We start from the raw sequence: 20,184 nt of genomic DNA, 5'->3' as shown, positions 1-20,184 counted from the left end.
ACTCAGTTGAAATTATAAAGTAACTTACATTATGGGGCTCAGGGTACACCAGTAATGTGGGCCTATGAATAGAAGGACCTATGTAATAGCTTAATCTTATTAAACATATAATTGCCATCATACCTTTGGTTTGAAAAGTAAACCTAGTGCTTATGACTTAGACGCAACCATTTGAAGATTAAAAATAATTTTTTTTCCTCAGGTGCAGTTTGAAAACAAAGTTAATTGCCAAACTCCAGAAAGTGTAAAATACTCTAGTTTTTAAGTTTTTTCTTGCCACCAACATAGAATGTTGCATTCGAGTGACAAGCAGGTAATAGAAAATAAAATTAACGTGGAATTTTATTCTTGAAATTTAGATAAACTTCTTTTAGTATTCCATGCATACATTTTTTATTTTGCTGTTCAGGTTGTCTGTTTTGGATGAGTGGTATGCTATGAGTACATGTCATATACTGCTAATACAATACCTCAGAGGCTGTTGTTGTCTCTCCAATCTCTAACTTATGGTTGTGAGGCTGTGTAGAACTTTAATTTAAAGATGGCTCCCTAATGTGCAATTCTTTTGGCAAGCCTCCAAAGTAAAAAGTATGTTAAACAGAGTCACAATTGGATCTTTAAGAAACTGTTGTTTTGGCAATGAGGTTACTTTCAGGATGCAAAACTAAAAAAGGCACTTTACATTTTACCAAAATAATTGATATAATCTTGACCAACGTAAGGGCATAAGAAATGTGAAGGAATACTAGTAATCAAAAATATCTCAGCTTTTGTCCTCCATTAAAGAACTTCTAAAGCAACACAATTATCTCAGAAGATCCATTTTAGTTTAATGCAAGAAATAATATTGGTTAAGATAGAATAGTATAAAAGAAATTGAAGGAAATAACGCGAGCTAATAAGATACTAAACCATTAAAAAAATTAACTGTACTGTATCTTCATAGGTGTTTCCAGACAATAATGCCTTATAATTTCCTTGTGTTTACAAACAAATACATCAATCATTTGCCAGTGCAGCATGCAGCTATCTCTAGGATAAAATTTGGGAGAACTGAAGCTGCATAAAGTAACTCTATACAATAATTAGTCAGAGGCAATAAAAGAATACCATAGGCAATTAGAGCACACTAATATTCAATTGTCGCACACAACCAAATCCATCATCATTTTGTTTCATCTCTGAAAATACTGCCATTGAAATACTTACAATTCAAGTGCAGATTTATTCATCCTAACCACTCATTAATTTTAAAGATTCTATCATGGAAAATATATAAAATCAGAAATATCTTTCTTCAAACCAGTAATTTTAAATTGAGTCTCATTTTGTTTTAACTTGCTAGAGCTTTCTTTTTAGTTTTTGTTTTTGAGACGGAGTCTCACTCTGTTGCCCAGGCTGGAGTGCACTGGCATGATCTTGGCTCACTACAACCTCCGTCTCCCGGGTTCAAGCGATTCTCCTGCCTCAGCCTCCTGATTAGCTGGGACTACAGGCATGCACCACCACGCCCGGCTAATTTTTGTATTTTTAGTAAGGATGAGGCTTCACTATGTTGGCCAGGATGATCTTGATCTCCTTACCTCGTGATCTGCCCACCTTGGCCTCCCAAAGTGCTGGGATTACAGGTGTGAGCCACCGCGCCTGGCCGCTAGAGCTGTCTTATCTTCAAAATGTGTTCGGGTTAGGCTTGGTACAGTGCGGGTGGGGAAACATAAAAGGTTCCTTTAAGTTCAAGAATACTTTTTAAGTTTGTAAACGTGTAAGTTTTTTTCTTTTAATATTACTTATATATGTGAATGTCTGTGTGGGCAATTTTGTTTTTAACTGAGTTAGGTTAGTTATAGCAGTTTAAGAATACATAACATTCTTGCATACATCAAATTTCTTTATTGCGTTATATCTGAAAATGAATAGACTTTAAAATACTTCTTAAATTGATAATGGCAGAATCTCTAGTCAAGCTCCAACTTCTGCTGCCTTATACTTGATTTGCTTTAATATGGGTTATGGGAAAAGAAAAACTATTGGGACTCCATTTAGAGCTGCCTCGCAACAGATAGGTAGAAAGGACTTCAAATTTCTATTTTTCATTACCGGAGGGCCCCTTAGGACTACATCGGAAAGAATTCTGTCTACTCCAGAGAAGAGTCTCCTAGCAGTTTAATGTGCTGATCAGTTGTGCTCAGCAGCCCAGAATCATCAAATTGCAGCTATTGAATAGTTCCAGATGAGACTATATGTTTCAAAGGATGGAGAATGCAATATGTGACACATTTCCAAAGAATGGTGATGAACAGCGTTAATATGCTGATGAAGGAAAAGTGGAAATGAAAGGGACTGAGTTGTATGGGATCAACAGTGACTTGGGATAGAAAAATATATATGTATAAGCAGCAGTCACCTCACGAAGTCTTTAATTATATGTCTGGTCCAGCCATATTGTTCATTCAACACTAAATTGCACAGTTCCTCTTCCTTTCATCTTTAAACAGCAGCCTTTAGAATAGTAGGACACACAAATACACTAAAGAAAGACAGATGATAGAGACTAGTAGCTTCTCTAACAGTTCAGATTCAGTACATTTTACATCTTGTGGAGTCACCTTTAAATCTAGAATAAGATTAACTACAGTCTGATTAGTATCTGTGGTTACCACCAATTTAAAAACATAAAACAAGATCCTGAATATGATACCTTTAAAACAAGGAAGTGAGGAGGAAGATGTATTTGAGGGTCCTTGTCTTGTAAGATAAGGAAATCAGCAATATTCATTTTAAATGGCTAAATAAAATGCATGTTGTATACCTATATGCACTTAACATGGAACATGCTTTTTAAAAGAATGATGACAGTTTTAGGGCAGGAGTAACACCTTTAGAGATCTAAATCAATAAAAACACAATAGTTCCCACTTCCATTCCTAGGTGCAGCAAACCACCGTGGCACACATTTACCTATGTAACAAACCTGCACATATATCCTGGAACTTAAAATAAAAATTAAATCAAATAAAATAAGTTTAAGGAAGTCTCATGGTGACTACTTTGACGACATCAAATTACTTTTTAAAAATGTTTTGGTGACTCTATTTTGCTGGTGCCCTTAGTATTTATGTGTGTGTGTACATATATATATATATATATATATATATGCCCTTAGTATGTATGTGTATTTTATATACATATATATATGATAATTCAGCATATAATTCCCAATGTTACAGCTCTGGTTAAGGGATAGAGTTGAAACAGTAGGGTAGAAATAGTTTCCATAGGATATATATGTACACCTCTCTGGTGACATGAGAATTAAAAGAAGTGAGGAAGTTTGCCATGTGGGTAGCTGGGGAAATTTCCTAAGCATCAGGAACAGCAAATGCAAATGTCCTGAGCTTGGAGCATATTTGATTTGTTTAAGGAACAGCAAATGGCTAGAGCAGAGTGAGCAAAATGAGTGAAGGAAGGGAATTAAGGTTAGAGAAGCAATACGCAAAATACTCAAGGGTAACAGATGGCTCTCCATCACCAGTATTATTTCACTTCTGGAGTGAGACAGCCATCGTTAAATGCCACACAGAATCCGAGTATGTAGCTAAATCCATGTCAAGTATTAACTGCATAACTGTGGCTTCTTGGCCTCTCTGAAGGTCGCTGAGTAGATTGGGAACACCAGGGAACCCAGATGGCTAACATAAGTGGCATAAGATTTACAAGAAGGAGATAAATGGACAAAAGTTTGAATTCTGAAAACAAGACAAATTTTTTTAGAAAGAATTTGTTTCTGCTTTTTAAGTACTTGACAACAAATGCTGTGTTATTAATTCAGAAATCTCACAATATGGTCATAATTATCTAGAAGATATATGGAAATTGATAGTTCTATTAAAGTACAAAAACATGGAATAGCCCACAAAGGAGACTTAATGAATAGTAAAACCACATTGACAAAACTGGCAGCTGACACATCTTTATTATCTCACAATGTTATGTGAGTGCAATGGCATATGGACATGGTCAGAAGCTGTAAAGCCAGAAGAGAGCACAAAATGTCAGCTGAATATATGGTATAGCCATAGAGGGATACTGAATTTACCATTTTAAAACATAATCAAATAATTACTTTGTACAATTTTTGTCTTAAGTGGAGACTGAATAGACTATATTAACTAATAGTTTGGATTTCAGGTACATGACAGAGCATTATATCACTATTAATCAAGCCAGGTTCAAGCAATTGGTGAAAATTGGTCAAGAAAATGATTTTTAAAAGTCTAATTGATAGTGTGAAGTTATAACCAAAATATTGTCTTCTATAATAGCTAATATATTTTAATGAAAATACTTATCCACCAGTGTAGATATTAGCATATGGCTTTAATTTATCTTCTTAGATCAGGAGTCTAGAACTGTACTATAGCATCATCTTAGGTTCATATATTATTCTCATGTTTTTACAATACTTTTATATATATTCACCTTGTTTATGAGATCTTTATAATCCCCTATTTAAATTAAAACCCTTCTCACCTTTTCCTTTCCCTATTCTATGCCTTGAGTCCCCTAATTCTTTTCTTTTCACTGACCATCTTTTAACATACTGTATCAATTACATTTCTAATTTTTATTGTCTTTGTCTCCTCTTTAGTATGTAAGCTCCACGGCAATATGAATCTTTTTTATTTGCTGATGTATCTCAAGTATCTGGAATAGTGCCTTACACATAGCAAGGAAACAGTATTTATTAGTTGAATGAATAGTAAATAACTGTTTCCCAATTTGAACTCAGGTGTGGTAAACCTCAGGTATATGTAGATGGGGTAGATATTGAAATTTACATACAAAAGAGATAAGAAAACCAGAGTGGCTGGATGGCTTGCAGATGTCACAGGAAAAACTAGTAGAGAACTAAAGTAAGGTCTCCCAGACCAATATATTTCCACTTGGAGAATCTCATTTCCCTTTTTAGTCATTCTCAATTCTGGCTACACCCTGGAATCACTTTTGGCACTTTAAAAAATTCTAATGCCTGAATTCATTTCTCAAAAAATCCTGATGCAAGTTTGGCGTGAAATTTTTATTACTATCTCCTGTTTCAATAAATTAAGTTAGTTTTTCCAAAAGCACTTAAGCAGCATAGTAAATGGGATCAGACACACCTGGGTTCAAATCCTAGTCTCTGTTTTATTATGGCAAGTTCAAATCCTAGTCTCTGTTTTATTATGGCAAGTTTCCTCAGCTCTCAAATAGGGATAATAATACCAAACTTGCAAGGAAATGCAAGGATCAAATAAGATAATGTATTTGCAATAGTCTAGCACATAGTAGATATTCAATAAATGTTGCATTTTGCCCCTTTCCGCTTTTGTTTCTTTCTTCCTGACTGCAAAGTTTTGACTATTTCTATGGCACATCCAAGTAAACTGTAGAGGTAAGATTCGTTAATTGTTGATGTTGTCAATGTGATTTTAGTATTCTTTAGTCTCTGTTACAACAATGTTTGAGATTTTATTTTAATAAGAACTACAAATTCTCTCATGCCTTGAGTATAACTATGATCACAGGTTCCCAACTCCTGGGCCAGCGACAGCTTAGGAATCCAGCTGTACAACAGGATGTGAGCAGTCAGTAAGCAACAGAAGCTTCATCTATGTTTATAGCCACTCCCCATCACTCACATTACCACCAGAGCTCCGCCTTCTGTCAGATCAGCAGGGGCGTTAGGTTCTCAAAGGAATGCAAACTCTATTGTGAACTGAGTGTGGGAGGGATCTAGGTTGTGCACTCCTTATGAAAATCTAATGCCTGATGATCTGTCACTGCCTCCCATCACCCCCAGATGGGACCATCTAGGTTCAGGAAAACAACCTCAGGGCTCCCACTTGATTCTACATTATGGTGAGTTATATAATTATTTCAACATATATTGCAATGTAATAATAATAGAAATAAAGTGCACCATAAATGTAATATGCTTGAATCATCCCAAAACTATTCACCCCCATGCCATGGTTTGTCTTCCATTAAACCAGTCCCTGGTGTCAGAAAGGTTGGGGATTGCTGATTGTGATCATATACTGAATTTCCTGAATCAATAGCACAGCATTTATTTTCACAAGTTAACAAATAGTAAAATGTTTGTTGTATATGCTTGATTTTATTTCCTTACTTGCGTCTTCTTTCATAAATTACTTCCAGTATTAGTAGCTATTTTGAGATTACATTAAGGTGTTTCAAGCTTTTAATATGAATTAAAAAATCTCTAGGACTAATATTGATGAATAACATTTGATGCTGTTACAGGATTGGCATATGTTTATGTATGTCTTTCTAAAAAAATATGTGACTGCAGGAGATAGTTAAAATTATGCCTCTTAGATTGATTGGAAAGGTTCATTAGAGGAATACCCACAAAGTGATAGTGGCTGGAAAATGGAATACATGAGTCTTGTTATTTCTTTTTATCTTAAACATCATTATTTAGGAATAATTATATGCCAAAAATTCACCTCTTTTTAAGTGTACAATTCAATAAGGTATAGCAACTTTACAAACATATGAAAACAATTCAGTTTTTAAAATACATCTTTCACCACAATAAAAATCAGTCATACCCATTGCAGGTAATCCCTGTGTTCACTTCTAGGTAACCACTGATATGCTTCCTGTCTCCATAGATTTTCTGTTTCTGGATATTTCATATAAGTAGATTCTAAAATATGTAGTCTTAGATACAACTTTTAAAACTTAGCATACTCTTTATGAGGCTCTCCCATGTTGTAGCATGTATCAATATTTTATTCCTCTTTATTTCTGAAAAAGGTATGATAATTACATGGATATATAACTGAATTAGTTGCTCAGAAAGGCAGTAAAAAAATACCATATACATGGTGTCTTAAAACAACAGAAATGTGTTCTGTTACATTCTGGAGGCTAGAAGTTCAAAATTAAGGTGACAGTAAAGCCATACTCCATCTAAAGTTTCCAGGAAGAAATCTTCATTGTTTCCTGTATTGTCAAATAGCCTGTCTTCAAGCTCACTAATTCTTTCTTCTGCTTGTTCAATGCTGCTATTAAAGAACTCTGATGCATTCTTCAGTATGCCAATTTCATTTTAGAATTTCTGCTTTATTCTTATTTCAATGTCTTAAATTTATTTGATAGAATTCTGAATTATTTCTTTGTGTTACCTTGAATTTCTTTGAGTTTCCTCAACACAGCTATTTTGAGTTTTCTATCTGAAAGATCACATATCTCTGTTTCTCCAGGATCAGTCCCTGATGCTTTATTTAGTTCATTTGATGAGGGTCTTTTTTTCTGGATGGTGTTGATGCTCATAGATGTTCTTCAATGTCTGAGCATTGAAGAATTAGGTGTTTAATATAGTCTTTGCTGTCTTTATAGCCATTTATAGCCATCTTTTTTTGGGTAAGGATTTCCAGACATTTGAAAAGACTTAGGTGTTGTGATTTAAGCTAGTTCTGCTTTCAACTCCTCTCCACCCCCACCCACAAGCCTAGTAATGCTGTGATTTATGGAGACTTGTAGAGGGAACATCTTGATTATTTTGGACAAGATCAGGGAGAATTCTCTGGATTACCAGGCAGAGACTCTTGTTTTCTTCCCTTACTTTCTCCTAAACATGCAGAGTATCTCTCTGTGTTCTTAGCTGCCTAAAGCTAGAAATGGAGTGACAAAAGCACCCCTGTAACCACCACCACTATGACTGTGCTGAGTCAGACCTGAAGCCAGCACAGCACTGGGTCTTGCCCAAGGCCTGCTGTAACTATTCCCTGACTACTGCCTATGTTTACTCAAGGCCTTGGGGTTCTACAATCAGCAGGTGGCAAAGCCAGCCAGACATGTGTCCATCCCTTCAGGTCAGCAAGGCTCCCTATATCTCATGTGGGTCCAGAAGTGCCATTCAGGAGTCAGGGACTAGAGTCAAAATCCTTAGAAGTCTACCTGATATTCTACTGCATTGCTACTTACCTGGCACAAATCCCAAGATGCAGCTTTTCCTACTCTTCCCTCCCCTTTCCAAAGGCAGAGAAGCCTCACCTCATGGCCACCATGACCTCTGGCCATGACAAGTGAAGAATGTCATTAGTATTTTGATAGGGATTAAATCTGTAGATTGCTTTTGGTAATATGGACATTTTAACAATATTGATACTTCCAATACATGAACATGGAGTATCTCATTTTTTGATGTCCTCCTCAATTTCTTTCATCAGTGTTTTATAGATTTTATTTTAGAGATCTTTTACTTATTTGGTTAATTCCTTGGTATTTAATTTAATTTTATTTGCAGCTATTATAAAAGGAGTTAATTGTTTGATTTCTATTTCAGATTGTTCACTGTTGGCATATAGAAATGTTGCTGATTTTCATATGTTGATTTTGTATCCTGAAGCTTTACTGAATTTATCGGTTCTAATAGTTTTTTGGTGGAGTCTATAGGTTTTCCCAAATATAAGATTATATCGTCTGCAAACAAGAATATTTTAATGGCTGGGCGCAGTGGCTCATGGCTGTAATCCCAGCACTTTGGGACACCAAGGCGGGCAGATCACGAGGTCAGGAGTTCAAGACCAGCCTGACCAACATGGTGAAACCCCATCTCTACTAAAAATACAAAAATTAGCCAGGCGTGGTGGTGCACTCCTGTAATCCTAGCTGCTCGGGAGGCTGAGGCAGGAAAATCACTTGAACCCGGGAGGCAAAGGTTGCAGTAAGCCAAGATCACACCACTGGTCTCCAGCCTGGGCGACAGAGCAAGACTCCATCTCCAAAAAAATAATAATAATAATAATTTAATTCATTCCTTTTTAATTTGAAGGCCCATTATTTCTTTCTATTTTCTGATTTCTCTAGGTAAAACTTACAGTATTATGTTGAATAACAGTTGTGTAAGAGGGCATCCTTGTTGTGTTCCAGATCTAAAGGGGAGGGATTTCTGTTTTTCCTCCTTCAGTATGATACTAGCTGTGAGTCTGGCATATATGTCTTTTACTATGCTAAGGTATGTTCCTTCTATACCCAATTTTGTGAGGGTTTTTTATCATGAAGCAGTATTGAACTTTATCAAATGCTGTTTCAGCATCAATTGAGATGATCATATGGTTTCTCTTCTTCATTCTGTTGATATGATGTGTCACACTGATTGATTTGCATATGTTGAACCATCCTTGCATCCCTTGGATAAATCCCACTTGGTAATGATGAATAATCTTTTTAATGTATTATTGATTTCTGTTTGCTATTAACAGTATTTTATTGAAAATTTTCCATCAGTATCCATCATAGTTATTGGCCTGTAGTTTTCTTCCTGTTTTGTTTTTTTTTTTAATGTTTCTTTGTCTGGCTTTGGTATCAGTGTAATACTGACTTCATAGAATTAGTTTGAAAGTACTACCTCTTCCTCTATTTTTCAAAACAGTTTGAGTAGAATTAGTATAAGTTCTTTAAATTTTGGTGGAACTCAGCAGTGAAGCCAGCACAATCTGGGCTTTTCTTTACTGGGAGACTTTTCATGACATATTCTATTTCATTATTTGTTATTGGTCTGTTTAGGTTTTAGATTTCTGCATGGTTCAGTCTTGGTAGGTTGTATGTGTCTAGGAATTTATATATTTATTTTTGCTTTTCCTAATAATGGGCATATAGTTGGTCATACTAGCCAGTAATGATACATTGAATCTCTGTGACATCAGTTATAATGTGTCTTTTGACTTCTGATTTTATTTATTTGGGTCTTCTCTTTTTTTTTTTCCCACCTGAACTAGTCTGGTTAAAAGTCTGTTGATTTTCTTTATCGTTTCAAGAAAGAACTTTTTTTTCATTCATCTTTTGTATTGTTTTCTTAATTTCAAATTCATTTATTTGTACTGTGATCTTTATTATTTCTTTTCTTCTACTAATTTTTGGTTCAATTTACTCTTTCTTTCTAGTCCTTTAAGATACATTATTAGATTACTTATCTAAATTTTTTCTTTTTTGATGTAGGTACTAATAGCTATAAATTTCTCTCTTTGTACTGCTTTCCCTCTATTCCACAGGCTTTAGTAAGTTGTGTTTCTATTGTAATTTGTTTCAATAATTTTTTCAATTATATTTTTAATTTGTTTATTGACCCACTGGTCTTTTAGGAACATTTTGTTTAATTCCTATATGTTTGTTTAGTTTCCAAAACTTCTCTTGTTATTAATTTGTAGTTTTCTTCCATTTTAGTCAGAGATAATGCTTCATATTATTTTAATTGTTTTTAATGTTTAAGACTTGTTTTGTTACCTAACCTATGGACTATCCTTGAGTATGATCCATGTGCTGGTGAGAAGAATGTGTATTCTGCCAGCATTAGATGAAATGTTCTGTAAATATCTATTAGGTCCAATTGTTATATAGTGCAGATTATGTCTGATTTTTCTCTGCTGATTATCTGTCTGTGAGATCTGTCCAATGCTGAAAATTGAGTGTTGAAGTCTCCAGCTATTGTTGTATTGGGACATATTTCTCTCTTTAGCTCTAATAATATTTGTTTTATTTATCTAGGTGTTTCAATGTTTGGTGCATATATATGTGTGTATGTATGTGTGTGTGTGTGTGTGTGTATATATATATATATAATCATTATATCCTCTTGCTGAATTGACTCCTTCATTTTTATATGGTAACCTTCTTAGTCTCTTATAGTTTTTGTCTTTAAATCTATTTTGTCTAACATAAGTAAAGATTCTCCTGCTCTATTTTGGTTTCCTTTGGCATCTAATATCTTTTTCTGCCCCTTGATTTTCAGTATATATGTATCTTTATAGGTGAAGCATGTTTCTTGTAGGCATCAGATCTTTGAGTCTTGTTTTTCATACATTTATCCACTCTATGTTTCTTGATTGGAGAGTTTAGTCCATTTACATTCAATGTTATTACTGATTAGTAAGGACTTACTTATCAAGAAAACTTATTTTCTGGTTGTTTTTCAGTCTTCTTTCTTTCTTTCCTATCTGTCTTATTTTAGTAAAGGTGAGTTTCTCTGGTGGTTTGCTTTAATTTCTTGCTTTTCATTTTTTGCGTATCCTTTCTATGTTTTTCTATTTAAGATTACCACAAGGCTTGCAGATACTATCTTATTTTTTATTGTATGTGTATTTATTTATTTTATTTGTATATATATATTTTTATTATACTTTAAGTTCTAGGGTGCATGTGCACAACATGCAGGTTTGTTGCAGCACACCAACATGGCAGATACTATCTTATAAACCATTGTATTGAACTAATGATAATTTAACTTTGCATAAAAAACTAACAAACACATGTAAAGGAAGCTAAAAAAGCTATATACTTTAACTTCATCTTCCCACCTTTTAACTTTTTGTTGTTTTTCTTTATGTCTTATTGTACCACCTGTTTTAAAATGTTGTTGTATTTTTTGATTCCTTCCTCATTCTTTCTACTTAAGCTTTGAATTGAAGCTTACATGCCACAATTACAGTGTAATAATACTCTGTGCTTTTCTGTGTGCTTGCTATAACCAGTGAGTTTTGTACATTCGTATGATTTCTTCTTGCTCATGACATCCTTTTCTTTTAGATTGAAGAGCTCCCTTTAACGTTTCTTACAGTACAGGGCTGCTGTTGGTGAATTTCCTCAGCTTTGATTTGTCTGGGAGGGTCCTTATTGTTCCTTCATGCTTGAATAATATTTTCACAAGATATACTATTCAAGGGCAAAAGTTTTTTTCCTTCAGCACTTTACTATGTCATGCCACTCTCTCCTGGCTATGAGGTTTCCACTGAAAAGTCTGCTGCCAGACATATTGGAGCTCCATTACATAATGTCATTTATTTCTTATCCCTTGCCGTTTTTATGATTCTCTCTATAACCTTGATCTTTGGGAGTTTGATTATTAAATGTCTTCAGGTAGTCTGCTTTGGGTTAAATCCGCTTGGTGTTCTACAACTTCTTGAACTTGAATGATGTTATCTTTCGCTATGTTTGGGAAATTCCCTGTTATCTATTTGAATAACCTTTCTACTCCTATCTCTTTCTCTAACTCCTCTTTAAGGATAATAACTCTTAGATTTGCTCTTTGAGGGTATTTTCTAGGTCTTATAGGCATACTTCATTGTTTTTTATTTTTTTCTTTCATCTCCTATAACTGTGTATTTTTAAATAGCCTGTCTTCAAAGTCACTAATTTTTTCTTCTGATTCATCAGTTTTGCTATTGAGCAACTCTGATGCATTCTTCAGCATGTCAGTTACACTTTTCGACTCTAGAATTTCAGCTTTTTAAAAACTACTTCAATCTCTTTATTAAATTTACTGATAGAATTCTGAATTCCTTCTCTGTGTTATCTTAAATTTCTTTGAGTTTCCTCATAACAGCTATTTTGAATTATCTGTCTGAATATTCATATATCTCTGTTTTCCAGTATTTGTCAATGATGCCTTATTTAGTTCATTTGATGAGGTCATATTTTCCTGGATGGGGTTGATGCTTGCAGATGTCCATTAGTATCTGGGCATTGAAGAGTTTGGTATTCACCGTAGTTTTCATAGTCTGGTTTTGTTTGTGCCTATCCTTCTTAGGAAGATTTTCCAGGCATTAAAAGGGACTTGGGCCCTAAGCCCAAAAGCACTGTGTTTTTTGCAGCCTCAATAGTGGTTCCACCTTGGTGGTCTTGGATAAGATCCAGAAGAAATATTTGAATTAGCAGGAAGAGAATCTTGTTCTTTTCCCTTACATTCTCCCAATCAAATGGAGTCTCTGTCTCTGTGCTGAGCTACCTGGAACTGGGGGTGTGGTAATGCAAGCACGCCTGTGACCACTACCAGTGGGACTCTGCTGGGTCAGACCTCAAGCAAGCACAGCACTGGGCCTTGTTCAAGGCCCTCCTGTTCAGTGTGTTGAGGTTCCCTAGGCCCCAGGTGGGTCTCGAGATGCCCTCTGGGAGCCACGGATTGGAGTAACAATTTACCTAATGTGCTCAATTTACCTAATGTGCTATTCTACTGTGGCTGTGGTTGCACTCAAATGATAATACAAAGTTCTTCTCACTCTTTCCTCCCCTTTCAACAGGCAAAGGAGCCTCTTGCTGTGACTACCATCACCACTGGTTCATGGGGAGTTCTACCAGACCACCACCAATGTTCACTTAAAGCCCAAGGACTCTTCATTCAGCTTGTAGTGAATGATGCCAGGCCTGAGACTCATCCTTGAGGACAGTAGGCTTCTGTCTGTCCCAGGCCAGGCCCAAAAATATAATCCAAGAGCCTATCCTTATATTCAAGGACCCCAAGAGTCTGTTTGTGTCTCTACCCCCCTGTGGCTAAGCTGGTACTTAGAGTTCAAGATAAACTCCCCTTTACTTTTCCCTCTCCTTTTCTCAAACAGAAGGAGTCTTTCACCATAGCTACCACAGCTGGGAATATGCTGAGTCACCCCTGAAGGCAGCACATCTCAGAGCCCAAGGACCATGGCATACATCCTGGATACTGCTGGTGGTTATTCAAGGCTCAAAGGTTCTTTAGTCAGCAGGTGATTAATCCTGCCAGGACTAGTTCCTTCCTTTCAAAGTACTGGGGTCCCTTTTGGCCCAAGTGCGTCTATAAATGTTGTCTGGAAGGTAGGGCCTCACAACTCTGCCCAGTGCCTTGTCATACCGTGGCTGAGTTGTTATCCATGATTCAAGACAAGGTCATTTTAGTCTTTGCTCTCCTCTGATGAAGTAGAAGGAAAGAGTCACTTTCGTTGCTATGAGCTGCACTGTTTGAGGTTGGAGGCATGAATCAATCTAGCACTCCTTTAGCCACACCAGCTGTTATCTCCATAGGTCACATGCCACCTTAGTTCACTGGCTCTAAGCCCAGCCTAGCAGTAAGAGTTTCCTAGAAATCATAGTCCTTGTACCTAGACTGCTTTTCAAATTTACCTAGGACCTCAGAGCACTTCAGTCTGCAGTGGCTGAAACTCATGTTCTGACTGCTGGGATGGGTGACTTCCCTATGGCTAGGGCTGGTCCAATTATTCTCACTGTGATCCCAGAATGTCTTTATTCTCAGTTGTGACAGGGCAACACTGAATTCAATGTCAAGTCCCCCAGTCACTGTGCTCTCCCTTCCCAAAGTGCAGAGATTCTCTCTCTGGACCTCATGGCCACTGCCAGGTGATGGAAAAGGATTGTTGTTGCTGATTCAAAACCTTCTCTCTTACTTTCCTCAATGCGTCTTTTCATGATATAAAGTTAAAATCAAGTACTATAATCACTCACCTGATTTTTGGTTCTTGTAATGTTGCTTTTCTATATGAAGATAGACTTTTATTTTCTCTCACACATTGAATATGACAATGTAGAATAATAATAGGCCCTCTGGTGTCTGTTGTTCCTGATTAGAAGTCAACTGTTAATCCTCCTTTATTTCCATTTTATGTAATGAGTTGTTTTTCTCTTGGTGCCTTAAGATTTTCTCTGTGTCTTTGTCTTTCAACTACTTGTTTATGATGTGTCTCGACATGGGTCTTTTTATGTTTATCCTACATTGATTTCATTGAGCTTCTCAGATATTCAGATTAACATTTTTCTTCAAGTTTGGTAATGCTTTCTTTGGCCATGATTTCTTCGAATATTCTTTCTGCCCCTCTCTGTCACTGTTCACATTTTAGGAATTCCAAAATGCATGATACTGATGCTGTGGTTCATGTTGTCCCCAGGTCTCTGAAACTCTGTTCATTTCTCTTTTGTTTTACTTATTCTTCTGATTTTTTAATCTTTATTGTTTTATCTTCAACTTCATTGATGTTTTCCTCTGTCAGATAAAATCTGCATGAGTCTAGTGAATTTCTTATTTCATTTATTGTTTCTTTCAACTACAAAATTTCTATTTAGTGTTGTTTATTAAATAAATTAAGTCTCTATATTGATACTCTCTATTAAGTGAGTCATTTTCAACACATGCACCTTTAATTCTTTATGCACTGTTTTCATTATTTCTTTGAGCACATTTAAAATGAATACTTTGAAGTCTCTTTCTACTAAGTCCAACACCTGGACACCATTAGAGACAGTTCCTCTTGACTTCATTTTTCTTTTACTTATATATGGGTCACATATTCCTGTTTCTTGAATATCATTTTTTTTAATGATCATCTTAAATAATTTAGTGTCTATGGATCTGGATTTCCTTCTATGGATTGTTTTGTTACTATTGTGTTTTTGTTTGGCTTATTTGTTTGGTCTTACCTATACTAATTCTGTAGAGTCTGTCTCCCATGCAGTATATGGCCATTGATGTCTCTGTATTTTTATCTTTTTTAAAAGATAATTTTATTGTTTATATTGTTAGGACTGGCTTCATAGGGTTTACCTCAGGGTCAGTATAACTTAGTAGTAAACCAGTCATTGATGAAAGTTTGCACATAAACTCTTAAAGTGAATAAGGTTTCCACTCTTTGTTAGTGGATCTGTGTGTGGATTGGGGTACATATTCAAGTCACTCAGTGGAAGTTTTTCATGGATATTTCTTTCTGGATGCACAAAGTCCTCATATTCAGCAAAAGATGAGAGGCCTTTCCTGAATGTTTGTCAGCAAGACTGCTCGGGCCGGGTGTGGTGGCTCACGCCTGTAATCCCAGCACTTTGGGAGGCCGAGGCGGGTGGATCACGAGGTCAGGAGTTCGAGACCAGCCTGGCCAACATAGTGAAACCCCATCTTTACGAAAAATACAAAAGATTCGCTGGGCGTGGTGGCGGGCACCTGTAATCCCAGCTACTCTGGAGTCTGAGGCAGGAGAATCGCTTGAACCCAGGAGGTGGAGGTTGGAGTGAACCGAGATCGCACCATTGCACTTCAGCCTGGATGACAGAGCAAGACTCTGTCTCAAAACAAAACAAAACAAAACAAAACAAAACAAAACAAAAAACCCAAAACTACTTTTTGTTTTCACTATGTCTCTGACCATGAGTTTTTATTTTCCTTTTTCTAAATCCATGCAGACCCCTTCCAGCAGTGTGACTACCCAAGTGTTAATTCACTCTGCCTTATACTGGTAGATCTACCACAACATGGAGGTTGGACTTGAGAACGAGAGTTACCTCATGTTAAACTGCCACACATTCCCATTGGCCCTGCTAAGGTTTTTTTCTTGAATACTTTTTGTCAATTTGTTGTAGGCCTTTGGCTAATTTCCAATCTTGAAATATTTCTTTTTGATAAATTGAACCAGTTGTATCATTTTTTTTTTTTTTTTTTTGAGACGGAGTCTCGCTCTGTCACCCAGGCTGGAGTGCAGTGGCGCGATCTTGGCTCACTGCAAGCTCCGCCTCCTGGGACTACAGGCAACCCCCCCCCCGCCACCACGCCCAGCTAATTTTTTGTATTTTTAGTAGAGACAGGGTTTCACCGCCTTAGCCAGGATGGTCTCAATCTCCTGACCTCGTGATCCGCCCGCCTCTGCCTGCCAAAGTGCTGGGGTTACAGGCGTGAGCCACCGTGCCAGGCCCGTATCATTCTTTTTGTTGAGTTTCTTACTTTGTCATTCCAAAAGTTAAGTAGCATCATGTCTTCCTGCTCTTTTGAAGGACAAAGTGATGAGTTATTATCAAATGTATATTTCAAATGAGTGGATATAGTTTAATGGAATCATTTGTCATAGGAATTAAGGGTTAGTTTAACAACTGATTTTTATATTCTCCATTTCTGTACAGGAATTTCTAAAATCATCTTACCATTTCACACATTTTAGACCCTTAATATCTTCTATTCAAAGGAGATTTTTTTTCAACAAATATGACATTTAGGACTTTATAAAAGTATGCCTCATTTCCCAGGATTTCTAAGATTTTGTTTGTTTTGATTTTTGCTGTATTGCTGCAGGCTTGGGGAAATACCTGATGTTCTAAGAATATGCAAATATTTAGTCAGGTCTAAAAAATGCAAGGTTTTTAAGTTTTGCTAAATTTTACCACCTTTATCTATAAATGACTTAAAATGCCAACTAAATAATAATACTTATATAAAGCTAAAAAGGATCCCACTGTATTTAAAGCTTAACAAGTTACTTCTGTTAGTAAGGCTTTCCAACTTGCTAAACATGAACTACAAGGTCTTACTGTAGATAACTTTCCACACAAAGATGGGAATGGCGTAAGGACAGCTTGTACATAAATGTAGAAGCAAAGATTAAAAGACTAGAATTATTTACACTCTGCAGATACTGCTTCAGGATATTTCCACATAGAAATAGCCAAGTTATATACAGTTGGATTCTTTAACCTTGAAAGTCTATACTTATGACTTCTGTTGTGCAGTGAAAAACTGCTCTAAATTATTGAAATATTGTTTGCAGTGGAAAATGCCTCACAGAAAATAATTTTTAAAATAATAGTTGTAAAAAGAAAAACACAATCAACCTCAGTTTGTATTGCCTGACAAAACTGCTGAAGCCAAATCAAGAAAGATCATGTGGATTTTAATTTGGACTAATTAATAGCAGTCAATTTCTGTGCCCCTTAGTTCTTTTTGTATTCCATATTATTAATGTGACTATAATTTTTACTTGTGGGTGCTACTTTTCTAATTGTGAATAAATGAATCATTGAACTTTAGAATTACAGAGGAACTCCTCTGTCCATCTAGTTAGGAAAGCTACCATATGTAAAACTTTATGCCTTACACAACTGATAATTGTAAAATAATATTTTGTTAGGAGAATGGTACAAGTAAGATTTCTATTTTCATTCCAGGTGACTGCCTTTTAATTGTATATAGCACCTTGAATAATATATCAGGCAATTATGACTATAGATATTTCTGGCACTTTATAAGCTTCATAATTCAAAATTATCAAGCTAGAACATAGACATTTTTCCTCCTCCCCCACTTCCCCCCCTCCTCCTCCTCCTCCTCCTTCTTCTTCTTCTTCTTTTTCTTCTTTATCTCTCTGTCTCTCTCATCTCTCTCTCTCTCTGTCTCTGTAGGATAACATAGGGACTAACAATTTAGCCACTGCCTACATTGTAATCCTGACTTTTCTTCTCACCAGCTGTGGGAACTTCTGTCTCAGTTTTTCTCATCTGTAAAATGAGGATAATAGAACTTGACTGATAGAGTCATTGCTAATATATGTAATACACCTAATAGAGTTTCTGGCACATGCTAAGTGCTTATAGAAGGATGCATTTTTTTTTTTTTTTGTCAAACAGTTCCTTCAATGTGATGCTATTTGCACTAGAGGTGAAAGCATGTTTTGCAAATATGACTCTTAGTTAATGTAAATACTATGTCAACATTAAACTCAGATATAGGAAGCATTTTTTAAACTAAACAGGCAATTTGGATTTTCAGTAAATTTGACCAAGCCACATAATCAAAAGTCTACTTTAAGGCATAGGCAACACAGATGAGCTCTCTGTGTTGAATATACGAATTAAAATTTACCAAATATTGGCTGGGCACAGTGGCTCACGCCTGTAATCCCAGCACTTTGGGAGGCCGAAGCGAGAGGATCATGAGGTCAGGAGATCGGGGTTTCACACGGTGAAACCCCGTCTCTACTAAAAATACAAAAAAATTAGCCAGGTGTGGTGGGGGGCGCCTGTAGTCCCAGCTACTCAGGAGGCTGAGGCAGGAGAATGGCGTGAACCCGGGAGGCAGAGCTTGCAGTGAGCGGAGATCGTGCCACTGCACTCCAGCCTGGGTGACAGAGTGAGACTCCTTCTCAAAAAAAAAAAAAAAAAAAAAAGATTTACCAAATATCCATCCAACATTGTGCTTTGTTATTTAGACACAGTTCTGTCCATTTATCCATTACATAGAACTTAAAACATCAACTTAGCTGTTTTTCCAATTGTAAAAGCTGTTACCCTGGTACCTAGAGGAGTTACTAACAGATAGCATGCACTCAATAGTTATTGAATAGATGGATGGAAAGATGAATAGGATTAGAAATCATGGAGAAACATTCAAATTTTACTTAAGTCAACATGCTATTGTAAATTTAAAATTGTCTTTAAAGTACGTATTACACCAGTGCTAATTCATCCTCCTAAAAGTTAGGTATGTGACAAATATGTAAAACATCTGGTAGATTTTTATGAGTTCAATCCAGGTTTTTGGCACAGATGACATCAAGGGGATAAGAAACAAGACTGTGATTTGACAGAATGTTTCACTTTCTGAAAGGTTATATTGCAGTATTTTAGATGTAGTTCATCGAACATACTACAGCTGTTCTTACCCTGCATTGTCTGTCTTCCTTAAATCTGAATGTCACTTAAAGATTCCTATTTTAGCAGTACTCTAAAGGGAGAGTTGTCATGGGGAATCTGAGTCAATATACTATATCAAGAATGTCATCAGATATTTGACCACAATTCTGTGTGTCTATAGTGATGTGAATGTGACATCTCTCAATGTACTTGCAATTATCTATTACTCTGGAACATATAGCTTCATAAAGCCCTGAATTAATCTTCAGGGAGAAGAATGCCTAATAAAGGACACAATAATGTGCAGCAACTCTGGCAATAAATTTGATGAAAGGTTTCCTGAAAGCCACAGCAAAGGGTAATATGAGTCCACTTATTAGCTCTCTGTTAGTGTTATGTAGGTTCTGTGACCCACAGGGAGATGAGAGATTTTATTTTGCTGCCTGGCCCTCCTCCCCAGTATTTCAGCATTTGGTGCTTTGGGACCAGTGTTCGTATACTGACTGGGACATATTTGTCATCTTGGGAGATATGCTTTTTTCTTCACAATAGAATCTTACAGGATTTTTGTTGTTATTATTGTTTGTTTTTTATTTTAGTTTTGGTATCTTGAAGTTTTGGAACTGTTAGGCATTTCTCTGGCTTGAGGGTTTTATACAGAGTTATAAGGGAAAATGAGCTTATGATGCATGGACCTTGCAATAACTCTGAGAAGCATATTTTGGGAGCACAAAATCAAAGTGAATAAAGTGCCTGTTTTGTTAAATATCTCTATGAATACTTTGTTTTGGTTTTATGTAAATTCAGTGTATGATAAGTATATAAAATATTTAGTATCTTTTTTACTAATGGCTTTTGAGGACTGTGGTATGTATTCAAAATTTGGCATTTATATTTTACAGTTTATTTTCTAAATGGATTATTTTCAGAGTCGAATGGGATAACTATGTTTCATTACGCTTTATGCTTATA

The sequence above is a fragment of the Pongo abelii genome, chromosome X, assembly GCF_028885655.2.
Source record: "Pongo abelii isolate AG06213 chromosome X, NHGRI_mPonAbe1-v2.0_pri, whole genome shotgun sequence".
Taxonomy (NCBI): domain Eukaryota; kingdom Metazoa; phylum Chordata; class Mammalia; order Primates; family Hominidae; genus Pongo; species Pongo abelii.
This window is presented reverse-complemented; position numbering follows the sequence as displayed.